The sequence below is a fragment of the Megascapheus bottae genome, chromosome 35 (assembly GCF_031878675.1).
Source record: "Megascapheus bottae isolate mThoBot1 chromosome 35, mThoBot2.hap1, whole genome shotgun sequence".
NCBI lineage: Eukaryota > Metazoa > Chordata > Mammalia > Rodentia > Geomyidae > Megascapheus > Megascapheus bottae.
The window spans coordinates 4,182,921-4,200,713 of NC_143543.1; the positions used below are offsets into that span (position 1 = coordinate 4,182,921).

The 17,793-nt window shown below is 39.9% G+C and overlaps 1 pseudogene; it reads left to right on the top strand.

Annotated features, from left to right (window-relative positions):
• Positions 1-9,675: 9,675 nt before the first annotated feature.
• Positions 9,676-17,793, top strand: part of LOC150042538 (vomeronasal type-2 receptor 116-like) — a 41,956-nt pseudogene continuing 33,838 nt past the window's right edge.

Below are 17,793 nucleotides of genomic sequence, written 5' to 3' on the forward strand. Positions count from 1 at the left end.
CCATTTACCTTAAAATCAGAAACTAGACAGGGATGCCCACTCTCTCCACATGTCTTCAATATAGTGTTGGAACCCTAAGCCAGAGTGAAAAGGCAAGAAAAGGACATCAAAGGGATCCACATAGGGAAAGAAGAAATTAAATTATCCCTATTCGCAGATGACATGATCTTCTATTTTAGTGTCTCAATAAGCTTCACTCCCAAACTCCTAGAATTAATAAACCACTTTAGCAAAGTGGCAAGATATAAAATTAACCTTCAGAAATCAGTAGCCTTCTTGTATACCAACAATACACAAACAGAAGGCCAAATCAAGAAAAATGATCCCATTTGCAAGAGATCTCAAAAGAATAAAATATTTGGTAATTAAATTAAACAAAGATGTAACGATGTAAATGAATTATTTAATGAAAACTATAAAAGCCTAATGAAAGAAATTAAAGAGGACACTAGGAAATGGAAAGAAATTCCATCCTCATGGTTAGGGAGAACCATGAGGCTATACTGCCAAAATTGATATACAAATTCAATGCAATCCCCATCAAAATCCCAAAGACATTCTTTACTGAAATAGAAGATACAATCCAAAGGCTTATATAGAACAAGAAAATACCTAGAATAGCCAAAGCAATTTTAGGCAAAATGAGCAATGCAGGTGGTATTACAATACCAGATTTCAAACACTACTATAGAGCCATAATAACAAATACAGCATGGTATTGGCACAAAAACAGACCAGAAGATCAGTGGACCAGAATAGAAGACCCAGAAATAGAACCACATACCTATAGTCAACTTGTATTTGACAAAGTACCCAAAGATATACAGTGGAACAAACACAATCTATTCAATTATTGGTGCTGGCAAAACTGGGCAGCCACATGCGGAAAACTAAAAATTGACCCTAGGCTTTCACCATGCACAAGCATTAACTCAAAGTGGATCAAGACCTCAATGTCAGACCGGAAACAGTGAAACTGCTACATGATAGAGTAGGAGAGACACTGGAACTCATAGGCACACTCAAAAGCTTCCCAAACAGAATCCCAGGGTCACAACAGATGGGTGAGAGACTCAGTAAATGGGATTACCTAAAAATAAAAATTTTCTGCACAGATAAAAGCATAGCCACTAAAGTAGAGAGACAGTCAACCAACTGGGAAAAGATATTTACCAATAATGCATCTGACAAATGCTGAATATCCAGTATCTACAGAGAACTCAAGAAACTAATCTTCCACCCCAAACCCAACAAACCATTCACTAAATGGGCAAGGGAACTAAAGAGAAACTTATCGAAAGAAGAGATTAAAATGGCAGAAAAGCATATGAGAAAATGTTCATCCATGGTCATAAAGGAAATGCAAATCAAAACAACTCTAAGATTGCACCTCACTCCAGTCATAATGGCCAGGATCAAGGAATCTAATAACAACAGATGCTGGTGCGCATGTGGCTAGGAGGCCACTACTACACTGTTGGTGGGAGTGCAAACTCGTTCAACCACTGTGGAAAGTGGCAGTTCCTCAAAAGACTAAACATAGAACTCCCCTATGACCCAGCAATTCCACAACTTGGCATTTACCCAATCGTCCAGAAACAAGGACAGACTAAATCCACTAGCACAACAATGTTCATTGAGGCACTATTTACCATAGCAAACATATGGAACCAACCCAGGTGTCCCTCAGTGGATGAATGGATCAACAAGATGTGTTATTTATACACAATGGAATTCTATGCTGCTCCCCGAAAGAATGGCATTGCTACATTTGTAAGGAAATGGAAAGACAGAAAAAGTCATATTAAATGAAGTAAGCCAGTCTCAAAGGAACATAGGCTCAATGGTTTCTCTCATTTGTCATAATCAGTAGCAACCTTGGGCTCTCCTAGCAGAGATTTACAATAGAACAAAACCTAGATACATAAGGCCAGATAGTATGATGCTAAATGATAGGACCTCCAGAATAGAAACAAAAGCCATATAATGAGTGATTGTTGTCCTTAATGTACTATATTATCCCACATCTCTTTTGCTGTTCCTTTGTTATCTCATATTGTTACAATATTTCACATTATTGTCTGATATATTGTCTATACGCTTGATGGGTTACATGAAATTGGATAGGGAAGGGAAGAAAACAACATGAGCAATGAGTGGGGGGGAGGGAAATGGCCCGAACAGGGACCCTGAAAATCTGGGACGATGGTGGAGGACCCTGCTGTGGTGAGTAACACATCGTAGGACTATTAAGAGAGGATCTTAAGAGAGTGTATAGTCAGGAATAAAAATTATGGGTCAAGTTAATAGCCACAGGTCATTTGTACCGATCTTAACAGACCTACTTGAAGCCCACGGAACGTGGGTGGAAAAAGGGGTGCTTCAGAGCTTCCTACAGTTTGTTGAGGAGGCATGCCCGAGGTTTTTAGAGGAGAAATTCCAAAAAACCTGGCAGCAGATAGGAAAAAGAATTCAAGAATATTATAATGTATATGGCCCCGAAAAGACCCCAGTAGAGGCTATTGATGTATGGAATCTAGTAAATGAATGCATAGATCCTCAACATGAGAATGCTGAACTTAATCTTGAATTAAGGGAAATTTATGAGTTAAAGGACCCTTCTGAAAAACCTGAGTCTGAGCCATATGCAGCAGCCCAAGAGAGTCTAAGTGAGATCTTGAAAAGGGAACAACAACCAGTAGATATTGAGTATCAGAATTCAGGTTTGAATATCAAGGAGGAAAGTTATGATGAGTCAATGGAGGGCCGGGTGGCTACAATAGAGAAGAAGTTAGAAGAAATGCTACATTTTCTATCGAAAATGGGGATGGAGCAGAGAGCCCCCCCAGAAGTAGGAAAGAAAGATGACCCTCAGGCCACTATGATGTCTTATTCTAAACCTTACCCCTCACACCCACCGCCACCGGCTGCAGCCTTACGGCCTCAATCCCTTTTTCAACCTTTAGGCAAGCCTAAAGGCCCTAGCAACAAGTCCCTTTTAACAGGCACCACAACCAGGCACAGTGCATCGCAATTAAACCTGACTCAGGCTGCTAGAGAGAGGGAAGATATTTCAGGGCCTCGATGCTTCCCTAGTTTAGTTGATCATGATGAACAAGTATACCATCAACCTGTCCCTGTTCGGGCGCCAGATGCCGGGGCCTACCGGCAGCAAATTGGGGTTCCTGAAATAGGGGGCAGGGACTGGAAAAATTAGAAGAGAGACAAACACATCGGGTCCGGGAGGTCTGCAGCTCAGGCAAAAACTGCAGCCCCATTTATTCTCAACTCAAAGTTTATATCCCTTCTTGAGACCAGGGCACTGCCAGGTGTTACATCCAGATGGTTAATCAGGGAACTGTTGGGGGTTACATTCATATGGTAAATCTCAGATCAATTGAACAGGAGAAGGCCAAAAAACAATAAGACAATCAAGCAATTATCTGATGCAAATCAAAGTACAGTTTGATTCCACTCTTGCTCCCGACAGGCCAAGACATGAGAAAGGGTATCAATGCATGTGAAGTAATGCACCTCTATCCGGTAAATATAATGTAACTCTTCTATTAATTACAATAAAAATATATGAAAAAGAGAGGAATTTATTAATGTTAATTTTTACATCATATTTCAAATAACATGTTTAACAAACAAGTGTTTAAGAAGGGAATGTCTGTGTACAGTGACTGGCAGTTTTTAGAACATAATCAAAATTAGGCTAAGGATTTGTATATCATATATACACATTAATTTTTTATTAAATAATTTATTAACATTGATTTTACATCATATTTTAAATGACAAGTTTAACAAACAAGTGTTCAAGAAGTGAATCTCTATTTACAATCACTGGGACTTAGTATTTAGAACTTAATCAAAATTAGGCTAAGGGTTTGTATGTCATAGAAACATATTAATTTATGAAATAAAACATTATATCTATAGCATCATAGGTTTTTATGTCTATATAGTTATGTTTATATTTCCATTACCATGTCCATAGTTTTGGGTATGCAGTTATTGAGTCCTCGCTCTTGAACTCTTTGGATTTAATAGCCACATATTAAGGATACCATGCGCCTTTTGTTCCTTAGGTCTTGACTTGTCTAAGTCATGATTCCCTCTAGATTCATCTACTTCCCTGTGAATGCCATTATTTTATCTTGTCTGTTGGCTATGTAGGATTCCACTGTGTATCATATACACATATTAATTTATGTAATAAAACATGTCTATAGAGTCATTGGTCAATGCTATGGACATGGTATTGAAATATAAACACAACTACATCTTTATTTTTTTATCAAAGATAAAGGTTATTTTGAAATTATTATAACTTTACACAGCTCTACCATATATTGCTTTTGTAAACAAAATGACAATAATGATCCCCTACTGTCACCACCAATCCACTCCACAAACTAAGATGTGAGTCTATCAGATGAAACAATACTGCTGGTTAAACTATTGTGCATGGCATAAGAGTTACTTTTTCTTTCTTTCAGGAACACAATAAAGGATTCTTCCCATTTCTTCAACATCTTTAATGTTTTGTTTTATTTTGTTTGTGCCGTCATTGTCTTGTTGAGACAAAGAGGTTAACTTTAGACATAGGGCCTCAGCCGAGGTAGAACAAAAGGACAGCTGGGGATGAACCAGCTGTTAAAGACAAACTGTGCTGTCTTAAGATGCTTTCTCTCACAGTGCCTAGAGTTTTGAAATAAATTTAACTTCTTCAATCTGTTTACTTAATTATATTAGAACACTACATTGCATGAGAATGTACAAGTGCTTATGGAAGAGGATGTCATGCTTAAGTAATGGCTTCCTGCTGTTGCCGGTGCACCAAAATGAGGTTGAGGTGTTCTTCCATGGAGTCGCTCCATTTAGTAAGTTAATTCTGACCACTAGGTTCAGCTGGTGGCTTCTTCACTCTTGTCTTTGAGTATTTGCCTAGCCCATAGCTGAGTGGAGATTTCTCATCACCTTTCAAATTCTTTGAAGGAGAAACCACTCCAGTGTTTCAACTAATCAGAAAATACTTTGTGTAGATATACGAAACTTTTCTTTGAAAAGAAAACTTTAATGATGTACAGATAAAGTTAAGTGTGGTTCCAGGAAATAAATTCACTATCAACTTATGTCTAAATTGCTGGAATTAATGTTTTTGAGTAACCCAGCTTAACTAGAGGCTCTGGGAAGCAGTGGATGCCTTCAGTGGGAGGAGGCATACAGAGGGTGTGACAGAGGATGACTCAGCTTCAGGAGGGATCAAGGTGTTCATAACCCAGGTGAGAGGTGTCCATGTACCTCTGTTCTGTATTGATTACTCTTCTTCATAAAACCTGTGGTTCATTTCTATGACAGCAGGATAAGACTGCACAGTTGCTGGTAGATGAGTTTAACATCTTAATTGATATATTTAGAGAAATATTTTATATGAATTGTGTCATTGACAATGAGGATTTTTTTTAGCATTGTTAACTGTGACTTCACCTATCCCCCATGCCAAATTTAAAGCATGTGTTCACATGTGTCTAAATACCTCTTGGAAGGTGATTTTCTTTACATATAACTGATGATAACTGATGCTTCAAACCTAACAGCTATTACTAATATTAAATATTAACTGACAAAAAAGCAGAAACTCCTCTAAGACATTTTCCTGCTTAGCTGAGTAAACTGCTCAGTGCCTAGAGTAATGCTGTTACAACACTGTAGGTGGTTCATATCTATTTAATGAATGAGGAAAACCAGCTCTTTCTGACCATCCTATATGTCTATTGTCTAATTCTCCTCTCATCTATCTTTGCTCTGTGTTTCTTATTATAAATGCTCACGCTCGATAGCATCTAGTGATCTCATTATTAATAACTCTTTTTTGTTTCAGGCCTCAAATAATGAAACTGCATCCAGAGAACTTTGTCTTCATAAGGAAGAAGTGCCACAGAGAAAATCACACAGTTGTGGATGGTATACTCCACAGGGCCACATCTCCATTACTCATAGTACATGGTACTGACAACAGCTAATGATGGTTCTCCTCTGAGCATCCTCTTTACACGCTCTATTACTTTTACTAAATCTGCAGGTAAAGAGTCCCATGTTATTAGAGTTGGCACTCCAGTTTTGAACCCATGTATCAGTGTCTGCTGGGCATTAGTAAACTTGAGGTGGACCAGAAGATTTAATATTTTCAAGAATTCAGCACCTTTGACAATTGAAGTCTAGTTCTAGAACACCTTGTAAAGGCTCACCTCTGCCCAGGTGATAATGACAATATTTTACTCCATGAAACCTTAATGGCATCAGTGACAACAAACTATACATACAGTGATTCTAAGGAAATAGAGATGCTGCAACTGTTACTTAAATAACAGGTAAAATCTCTCCTATATTACTCATTGTTATCAGAAATACACTAGGCTTCCTATTAGTGTCTATGAATATTTTATGAATTACGGTTCTATTTAATACAGTATTGCTTCTTTAAAAAGCTAAATGGGTAAATATTTCACCTTAGAAGCTTCCTTTTTCAGAGTCCTAGAAGAAACTGCTGACTTCAGGGAGACTACTAGTCTATGAGCCTGGCATTTCCCTCCAGCTGCAAGGTCACAACATATAAAAACAAAGGAAGTACTTGTGCTGACTAAATAATATATCCATTCACAAAGCTTCTCCATGATCACACTTGCAGGACACTGTTTCCACATACTCCATTAAACTCTAAGTTGTGAATGATACTTGTTTTTCTATAAACCAGAAATTATAGAGATAAAACAAGATAAAATAATTTAATACAAATAATGACAGTCATTAAACATTTTGTGTAGACAGAAGCGTGCTCAGTACGTAAGATCAAGAAATGACAAATGGGACTACATTAAATCAAAAACATCACATAACAAGCTAGAGTCACTAGCAGGGCTAGACAGCCAACAGAATTAGATAAATAAATATCTTCCAAGTGAGTAATAACCAGAAATACAGGAAGCTCAGAATACTAAACTCATAAGGAAGCAACAAGCCAACTAACAAATTGTCAAAAAACTTAAAAGAAGCTTCACAAAATCAGAAATATAAATAACTGATAAAATTACACTAAGATGTGCTTGGCATCTTTGTCATAAAGGAAATACAAAACCAAAGGACACTGAATTTTTTTGCCATTCCTGAGGTTTGAATTCAGGACTTGAGCACAGTCTTTTGTGCTTTTCTTTTTTTTTTAATTTTATTTATTTATTTTTTTAATTGTAATTAGTAAAAGGGTTACATGATATTTGCCAGATAGAAGGTGCATTAATTCACATACTTTTGTGCTTTTCTTGATGGCTAGTGTTCTACCACTTTAGTCTCAGCACCACTTCTGGCTTTTCCATGTATGTGGTACTGAGGAAGTGAATCTGGGTCTTCTTGCATGCTAGGTAAGCATTCTACCACTCGTCCAAACTCCTGGCCAAGGGCATTGAATTTTATCTCACTCCAGTGATAATGACTATCATGAAGAAAATTAATAACAAATCCTGGCAAGAATTAAGGGTAAGGGAACATTTACACACAATTCATAGGAATGAAATTTTATCTATGTATGATGGAAATAAAAATGTAAATTACTCAAGGAAGTATAGATAAATTTATGTCATGAGCCAATGCGAATACCCACAGGATGGATACATGCAATGTGTCTAAATAAATCCTCTGAAAATTTAAAAAATAAGTGATAAAATCCTATGTAATATAATGAGTATAAAGTATTGTAGATTGTGGGGACTCCTAGCTAGTGGTGCAGGAGCCCGCTTCTTGTCACCTGTGACTCAGACGTACACACTCAGTAACACAAGCAGTCCACAGCCAGAGGGCACCTGGCCCCTCCCATCTGGAGTAGGAGTTCCCTATACTCCAGGCGAGCAGGGTATGTCTCAGGACACAATTGGCTGATGGTCACATTTAGGGACATCCCTATTTGCTGACATGGCGGCCACTGCTCAATCTGTATTTAGTGAGCACATTTTCTAAAATAAAGTTTGATCTGCATCGAGAGTCTGGTCTGTGTATTCTGTGTTCTTGGGATTGTGGGCTCCGTCGCCATCTTGCCACCCTCCTATATGTCCGAGAAGGACCCCAACAACTGGCGCCCAACGTGGGGCATGACTAGCGGATAAGTGGACCTCTTCAAGCAACTATGGGGAACACAATCTCTCAGTGAGAGGAAGTTCATGTTCTTAAGGGTATCTTGGAGGCTAGGCAACTTTAGTTTTCTGACAATATGCTAGAGGAATTTTATTATACTGTTCTATCTCTCTGCCCATGGGGGATGGCAGACAGGATATGGGATGAGTCCACATGGGAAGGGATAACTTGGCAGGGTAAGAAAGAGTAGCACATTGGTGATTTGCCTCCTTATTTTTTCCCATGGTGGTGGGTCGATGAGACTGCCCCCCCTGGAAGAATGCTCCACTGCCCCTGTAGATAAAGGCGCATCCTCACCAACCATGGCTGTGGTTCCCGTAGATAAGGGAGTGACCACCAAACCTTGCCATTCTGCCCCTGTCGATAAAGGAGCAGGCCAGCAAATTTGTCCTGGCGTGTCCTCCATAGATGTTTCCTTGTGCCCTTTGGCCCCCTTAGCCTGGGATGGGGAGCCCATCCTTCTGTTGAACCCTCAATCTGGCCTTTTTGAAGCATTCCTGATAATCATCACTCCTCAGGCTGATGGCAATCAGGATCTAGGATCCGCATAGCCTAGAAATGCTTCAAAGATATCAGAAGGCAGTTTCTGAAAATGGTCTACACTCTCCCTTTGTAGATCAAATCTTTGAAACAATGTCTACCACCTTAAATACCTCTCAGGACTGGAAAACGATCATGCAGACAATACTTTCAGGGGGACAGTTTTTTTTTACAATGAAATGCGGCTTTTTATGATGAAGCTGAGGTCAGGGGCAATACCAATGCCACTCGTGAAGTTCAGATTTTCTCCCAGGCCTTACAAGGCAAGGGAAGCTTTGCCTCTGAGCAGATGCGGCACCCCCCTAACTATTTTGATCAAGTGCGCCTTTGTGCCATGAGGGTTGTTAGAAAAGTGACCGAAGGAGCCACTGTTCCCCTCAGCAGCCCTTGCATCCCCACAGAATCTTTTGTGGACTTTGTCCATCATGTCCAGCAGGCAGTTAGTTGCAGGGTCAGTCATAGCACAGCAGCAGAGGCCTTGACCAAAGAACTTATATGGGAAGGTTCTACCAGCAAGGCTCATCAAGCCATCGCATCTGTTCATAGTAGGGAGATAGATGATTGGATACTGGCCACTCAGGATATAGGGACAGCTGGCAGCACTGCTCAGGGTCTTATGGCGGCCCTGGCAGTTCACCTTCAGGCCAGGGACAAGCTGCAAGGGAAAGGATGCTGGGAGTGTGGTGGCTAAGTGTGGACTTAGCCAGGCAGTGCCCTAAAAGGAAGGGAGAGGCAGAAAAAAGACCCCCATCGGTTTGCCCCAAATATCGAAAGGGCCTTCACTGGACCAAGGATTGCCAATACAAGATGGACATAGAGGAGCAACCTTTAAACTTCAGATGATGTGGGAACTCCTCAGCCCCTCAAGTGAGAGGGAGACCGCAAGATGCATTTGAGACCACCCCCATAATGTAGACCATACAAATAGGACAAAATCAAGCCAGGATGAAAATAGAGGTAGAAGGTACTGTGTTTGGAGGAATAACAGATACTGAAGCTGAGAGAACTTGCCTTAGAAGGCAGGAAGTTCTTGCCTCCTGGAAGCTCCACCCTGGGGCCCGAGTCCAGGGTGTATGTGGCCTCGTTGCCTCTTGGCAAATGGCACGCCTTCTGCCCTGGTGAGATAATGATGGTAATCAAGGAGCTGTTCAGCTGCTGGTCTTAGAGAACCTGCCCAATAACCTCTGGGGGAGAGACATTTTACAAGGCATGGATGTTGTGGTTACTACAGATGGCAAGGCATCCTATGATGGCTGCAACTTTCATGAAAAAGTCGGCATGAAGTTGACCCCTCCCCCATTCTACAGGCCGCTGTCTCCCATGGTTTCCACTTCTACCTACAATTAACTTGGAAATCGAATGACCCCATATGGGTGGAGCAGTGGCCTATTGGCAGGGGAAAAATGATTGGAACTACTAAAGTTAATACAGGAATAACTTTGTGCAAGGGCACATAGAGGCCTCAACAAGCCCTTGGAATTCCCACATTTTTGTTATTAAAAAGTGATTGGGCAGATACAGGTTTCTTCATGATCTCTGTGAGATAAATAATATTATGCAGCCAATGGAGGCCACCCAGCCAGGGCTTCCAAATCTTTCATCAATCCCTAATAATTTGTATATTTATACTATTGATATAAAAGATTGCTTTTATTCTATTCCCCTTCATCCCCTGGATAAACAGTGGTTTGCCGTTACCATCCCTTCTATTAACTACCAAAAACCTAGTAAGAGGTATCTTACTAGGTTCTCCCCTAGGGAATGAAAAACAGCCTTATCATTTGCCAAATATTTGTATGGGAGGCTATTAAGCAAGTCTCGACCGATATGTATGTCATTCACTATATGGATGACATTCTAATTAGCCATCATAAACCTCTTGTTTTGTCTGCCAAGCTAAAAGATATCTCTGAGGCCCTCAGGGCAGCTGGTCTACAGATTGTAGCTGAGAATGTCCAGAGATGAGAGCCGTACTTGTTTCTGGGTCATACTATTAATGACAAGACAGTTTGTCCCCAAAAGTTAGAATTTACGTTCCCTGATCATCCAACCTTCCTAGGTAACCTTGCATGGATTAGGCCTAGTCTTCCTGTAAAATCAGGACAACTGAGGCCCTTATTCAACTTGCTTAAGGGGCCTAGGAGACCTAAGGAGACATTAAAAATTACTAGGGAAGCACAGAAGGCACTGTGGCTTGTCAATTCTAGCCTCCACTGGGCCTTTCTCCACCGGTATGATCATACGTTAGAACTGTGGGGACTTGTTTTTCCCACTAAGGGACTGCCGACAGCTACACTTTTTCATCCCCCCTCATACTCTTTATTGGATACATCTTGCTTACTCTAATGCCCCGAAGATTTTGCCCTTTTTGGATCCAGTGTTTTGTCTTGCCCTTAAGATGGTCAGGACTAGCCTTACCCTCTTTGATCAAGACTTAGACAAAGTCGTTTTACCCTTGTCCCACGATCTTTTAGCCTGGTGCTTTAGTGCACATTCTATTGCTCAGACTTTTGCATTGGTTTATCAGCAGCCCATTGATAATCATTTTCCTAAAAATAACTTGTTTTCCATCTTACCCTTAATGCCTGTTTTACCCTTTAGGCCTTTAAAAACACAACTACTAATTAAAGCTGCAGTTGGCTTTACCAACCCTTTCCGAAATTCTTTCGGGTACATTTTACACCCGGCTGATTCACAAAATCCTCGCCTATTTAGACAGACATTTTGTGGCTCAGTCCAACTTGGAGAATTATTAGCTATGCTTGCCCTACTCTGTGACTACTCTGGGCCATTAAATCTTTTTAGTGATAGCCAGTATGCAACTAATGTTGCTTGCGCTCTCCCCTTTTCCTCCATTAAGCCAGTGGAAGGCCCACTACACCTGGCCATGCAACAATTAAAAGTACTGCTGGAGCTCTGAGGGGAATCTCTATATTTGCAATATATCAGGTCTCACTCTAACCTTCCAGGGGCTTTAGCTCAGGGCAATGAGGAAGTGGATCGACTGGTGTCTTCCTTCCTTGTAGCCCCCTCGGAACACCTACGATCTTTACATTCCCATTTCCGCAACTCTGCCTCTTCCCTTCATACCCTGTTTCCTGACAACTAAACATACTTGCAAACACCTGGTTAATGCCTGTTCCTCTTGTAGCCCACATTTGCCCCTAGGTCCCCTTCAGCCACAAGGAATAAATCCCTGAGGGCTGAAACCTAATGCTCTATGGCAGGTGGATGTTACTCATATTAATGAATTTGGCAAAATTAAGTATGTACATGTCTGTGTGGATACCTTTTCCTCCTTTATGTTTGCAGTAGCCCAGCCCAAAGAAAACGCACATATGGCTATAGCCTCCTTAAAACAGGCCATGTTAGTAATGGATGTCCCCTTTTCTTTAAAGACTGACAATGGACCAGTCTATTCCAGTTCTGCCTTTGCTGTCATTTGCACATAATGGCATATTAAGCATGCAACTGGCATCCCCTTTAACCTACAGGGGCAGGGTATTGTTGAAGTAGCTCACCTGACACTCAAAAAACAAATAAAGAAGGGAAATACAGGTATCCAAGGAATAAGGCCTCAAGATAAGCTCATTGATGCTTTATTTAGATTGAACTTTTAAAATTTTGATTCTAAAGGATTTTCCCCTGCTTATAAGCATTGGGCACCATGCTACCTTGCCCAACACCCCTGCCCCTTGTCCGATGGAAGGACCTGATCACTAACACCTGGCAGGAGCCAGCCCCTCTGTTAACAATGGGAGGAGGGTTTGCTTGTGTTTTTCCAGACGGAGCAGAGAAGCCTATCTGGATTTGCGGCTGATATATACGTCCCCACACAGTCTAGGGAAATGGAACCAGTACAACCAGTGCTGCAGAAGATGAGCCTGATGGAGGTGATTCCTCATTTCCACAGCATCGTGACCCATGTTTTCTTTAGCTAAGTTGGTTGAGTTTATCCAGGTTTGCCTAGATGCCATCTAGCTAATGTCTTTATGCACCATTTAGGCCCCATCCTACATTCCATTATGAATGTCAATAAATAAAGAAAAAGGGGGATCTGTGAGGACTCCTAGGTAGTGGTGCAGGAGCCCCACAGCTTGCCACCTGTGCTTCAGTATGTACACATTCAGTGACAGAAGCAGTCCAGAGCCAGAGGGCACCTGGCTTCTCCCACCTGGAGTAGGAGTTCCCAGATACTCCAGGTAAGCAGGGTGTATCTCAGAACACCATTAGCTGATGGTTGCATTCAGGGACGTCCCTATTTGCTGATGTGGTGGCCACCACTCCATCTGTGTTTAGTGAGCATATTTTCTAAAATAAATTAGATCTGCACCGAGTCTGGTCTGTGGAATCTGTGTTCCTGGGATTATTTGTGGGCTCCGTCGCCATCTTACTCCACTCCTAGAGGTCCAAGAAGGACCCCAACAGTAGATAAGTGTCATCCTCATTAGAAATTGTTTTTTTTTCCTTCTGCTATTTTATAGTACACTTGCTGTTCAAATCTTCATTTATACTGTGATGCATATTTTCTGATAACCACTGCATGATTATGGGCATAATGTGCATCGAACACTGCAGCCTTGTATGGAGTACATTTACTATCCTGAAGTAGCTCTCTTCTCTGGAGTGATTGAAGCTTGTGCATGGAAAATATAAATAATATTTTTGACAAACAGAAAACAGAGTTGATTTTGATGTTCATTTAGGTTTGTGATAAAGATTTGACCCGTTAGCACATGTTATCAGACCATTAAAAAATAATGACCTATGTTAGCATATCAAGTAAAAATTACTTGTCTTAAGGTAAAAGTTATGATGCAAATGTGACTTATTGGCTTCTAATTGCATCATTTATTGCTTGGGAAATAGTAAATGGATGCTCGTGGAAGCCTCTACACATGGAATTCTTACTGAAACATGCTTGATTTAATCAATAATATTCTGTATCTATTCTGGACACTGGGTGTGTATATAAATCCTCTGGATATGTTGCTATAATAACCTTGGTTGAAATCTCACTGGCATAGATTTCTTTAGACATTTCTCTAGGCATCAGACATGGCATCTTAAGATGCAATCTAGTTTCATCATCCCAAATGGCTTTCAGACAAAAAGTCTCTTGACACAGATATTAAACCAAATGTATAAAAGATAACTTCATCCATGGGGCCTCACTGTCTGTGATCTTGGAGCAAATTATAGCACTTGGGATAATGAAGGAAAATCTGCAAACATGTTTTCCAACTCATGTTTTTCTCCTGCATTTGAAGCCTCAGATGCAGATCCCAAGGGAAGAGTTTAACACATTCTTCCTGGGGAATCACAAAAACCTTCAATGAAAGGTAGGCTATATTCTACATCTGTCAATAAAAAGTCACATATGCACAAATACAAGCTACATATGAATATATAGACATAAAACTATGGGTATTATTTCTAGCCAGAAGTTCGGCTTGGTAGATGCTTCAGGGATGTGCTCTTTGATTTATACATTCCTTCTTCTCTATCTTTCCCTCCTTCTGAGGACATTGACTGACACTACATGCTTTTCTACAATGAAGCACCGAGCACATATGGATGGAGATGTGATGATTGCTGGATTTTTCCCTCTCTATACTTTGGGAACAGATCACAATAACAGTGATGCTTCCAGTCAGCAAGGGAACAAGCCGTGAGTAACACATCATTTTAATTCCATTCATTGTTCTTGGGATCGATTTTGGCTAAGGGAACTCGGGTGCCCACATCAACATCCTCTGTCTTCTCTATCCATATTGCACCTGAAACAGCTCTGGCTCATAATTTTTAATCTACTTTTGAGTAAATTTCTACCTGCTAGTAGGAGAGGACTCTGGTTTCCTTACATGTAGCTTCTTCTTTCCAGAGCTTAAGTTATTCACTTTATTCCATTATACTTTTATCATCTTTCACTGCAGAGGATGAAATAATGTTACTAGAAACAACATGAGTCAGTTGCACTAATTTCATACTAAAAGGCTTCAGACACATTTCTTTCCCCACAGGCTAATGGTCTGAGAACGTTTCTTTGTTAACAATTACATTTTGAGGACAATGATACTAATTATTATTGTTGGCTGGTGGCTCATGACTCTAACTCTAACTACTTGAAAATGATAATGGAGGATAGAGATCTGAAGCCAGCCTGGGCACGAAAATCTATGAAACTTTTATCTCCAAATATCCAGCCAATGTTGGAAGTGGAGGTAAAGCTCCAGAGTACTAGCCTTGAATATAAAAGCTCAAGGGCAATATCCAGGCTTTGATTTCAAGCCATCACGCTGTAGATCTCTCCCTGTCCCTGTCTCTGTCCCTGTCCCCCCCCCCTCTCTCTCTCTCTCTCTCTGCTTGTGTCTTCTATCATAGAAAATGAGTTACACTTTCAAACTAAGGCCCATGCCATTATTTCATGTCAGATATGCTTTATAATCCTATTCTTACGAAGCAGGGAAGCATTATAAATGGTCACTTTTACCTGCCAAAAATTAGATCTGCTTTACTTATGCATGTGAATATCTTTGGCTTTTGGTCTGTAACAGAGGGTCTCACTAATAAATGGCTATATAAAAAAGAAACATGAAAATTGTTAGACAGAACTTCAGGAAATCCTGGCAGTCTCTTTGATAATGATTGCAAGAGAATATGTCACTTCTCTATCATTTGCTCTCTTTTTCAATTGCTGGTGTGACAAGTGCAACCTGAGGTCCCAGAAGGGACAGAGATGGTAGGGGAATACAAATAGCTCTCTTTTCTGCTATAGAAGATATATATCCATATTTTATATGTCACTGATATCTTTGGCTATTTTTCTTTCTTCTGTTCTAGTCCCAGAAATTCACAGCCTTTGTGTCATCCCTGAGATATTTTGCTTAAGGCAAGTGCTCTACTAGATGAGTGAGAATATTTCTAGACTTCTGCTTTTTGAATGGACATAAGAGTCCTACAGGCATTCCTGTCCATGATATTATCAAAGTGTGCTTCTAAAATTTCAGCTTTCTGAGTAGATAAAATTACAGACATGAGATATTATTGCATGGCTTTGCTTATCTTTCTTTTTATTTTATTTTATTTACAGAGTGATGTACAGAGTGGTTACAGTTGCATTCACCACGTAGTGAGTACACTACTGCTTGAACACTGATACTCCTTCCCAAGTTTTTTTCTTCACATTCCCTCACTAGGCCCACACCCAGACTGTAAAGTTCATTTCCAACATATTGTCTTGTGAATATCACTGTTACATTGATTCACCCTTTTTCGTTTGCCTCATCATTTTGTTTTCCCCTTCCTTTCCCTAATACAAATAAAGAAATAAATGTATATACAAGATACCAGGTACAAGTCAAATATAGTAAAACAGGGGACCAAACATAGGGGGGGGGAAAGAAAAGAAATAACTTCGCATAATATATTAAAAGGAACAACCACAAAGATAAGCCTCTTGCTTCCATATCCTAGAGTTCATTTCGCCTAGCCTCATCCCACATGTTCATATGCAAATAGCTTTTGAGCTATTATGAACCTCTTGTAGAAAAATCCTTGATGTATATTAATGGTTACAAATGAGGGAAATGATGGTGACTATGTTTCTTTTAGTCTGGCTTACTTCAATTAATATGATTTTTCCAAGTCTTTCCATTTATTTATAAATGGAATGTCATTATTTTTTCTGGAGGCAGCATATAATTCCATTGTGTATGAATACTATATTTTCTTGATCCAGTCATCTTCTGAGGAGCATCTGGGTTGATTCCATATCGTGTTAGCTTAGTATGTGTGTGTGTGTGTCTGTGTCTGTGTATTTGTGTGTATGTGTGGACTTATTTATCAAAGACTTATTAACATTGATTTTTACATCATATTTCCAATGTCATGTTTAACAAACAAGTATTCAAGAAGGGAATCTCTATATACAAGAAGTGGCACTTGGATTTTAGAGCATAGTTAAAATTAGGCTGAGGGTTTGCATGTCATAGACACATATTATTCTATGTAATAGAACATTATAGAGTCATAGATTTTTATGTGTATGTAGCTGTGTTTATATTTCCAATACCATGGCCATAGCATTGGGTATGCAACTTTTGAGTCCTTGCTCTTGTACTGTTTAGATCTAATAGCCACAGATTAAGGATACCATGCCCCTTTTGTTCCTTTGGTCTTGACTTGTCTCACTCAACATGATTCCCTATAGATTCATCCACTTCCCTGCAAATGCCATTAATTTATCTTGTCTGTTAGCTACGTAGAATTCCATTGTTTAATATATATATATATATATATATATATATAAATTCATCTGCAGTACGGCATCTGGATTGTTTCCATCACCTGACTATTGTGAATAGTGCAGAGATGAACATAGCTGAGCAACGTTCTGTATCATCTTCTGGGTTCAGGATAGATGCCCAGGAGTGGTATGGTGGGATAGTAGGGAATGTCTATTTTCAGTTCTTTAAGAAATATCCAAACTGCCTTCCAGAGTGGCAATACTGGTTTACATTCCCACCAGCAGTGCAGTAGGGTTCCTCTTTCTCCATAACACAGCCAGCAGTTGTCATTGTCTGAGTCCATTCTAGTAAGGTGGTATCTTAGGGTTGTTTTTATTTGCATTTCCTTTATAACCATGGATGATGAACATTTTTCATATACTTTTCTGTCATTTTAATCTCTTCTTTTGTTAAGTCTCTCTTTGGTTCCCTTGCCATTTAATGATTGTTTTTTGGGGGTTTGGAGGGGGTTAGTTTCTTGAGTTTCCTGTAGATAATGGCTATTAAGCAATTGTCTGATGTAATATTGGTAAATATCTTATCCCATTTGGTTGGCTGTCTTTCTTCGAGTCTCTTGCCCATCTATTGTAACCCTGGGATTCTGTTCAGGAATTTTTTGACTATGCCTATGAGTTCCAGAGTCTCTCCAAATCTATCGTGTAGCAGTTTCAAGGTTTCTGGTCTGATATTGAGGACTTTGATCCATTTTGACTTAATGTGTGTGCATGGCCAAAGGCTAGGGCCAATTTGTAGTTTTCTGCATGCAGCTGCCCAG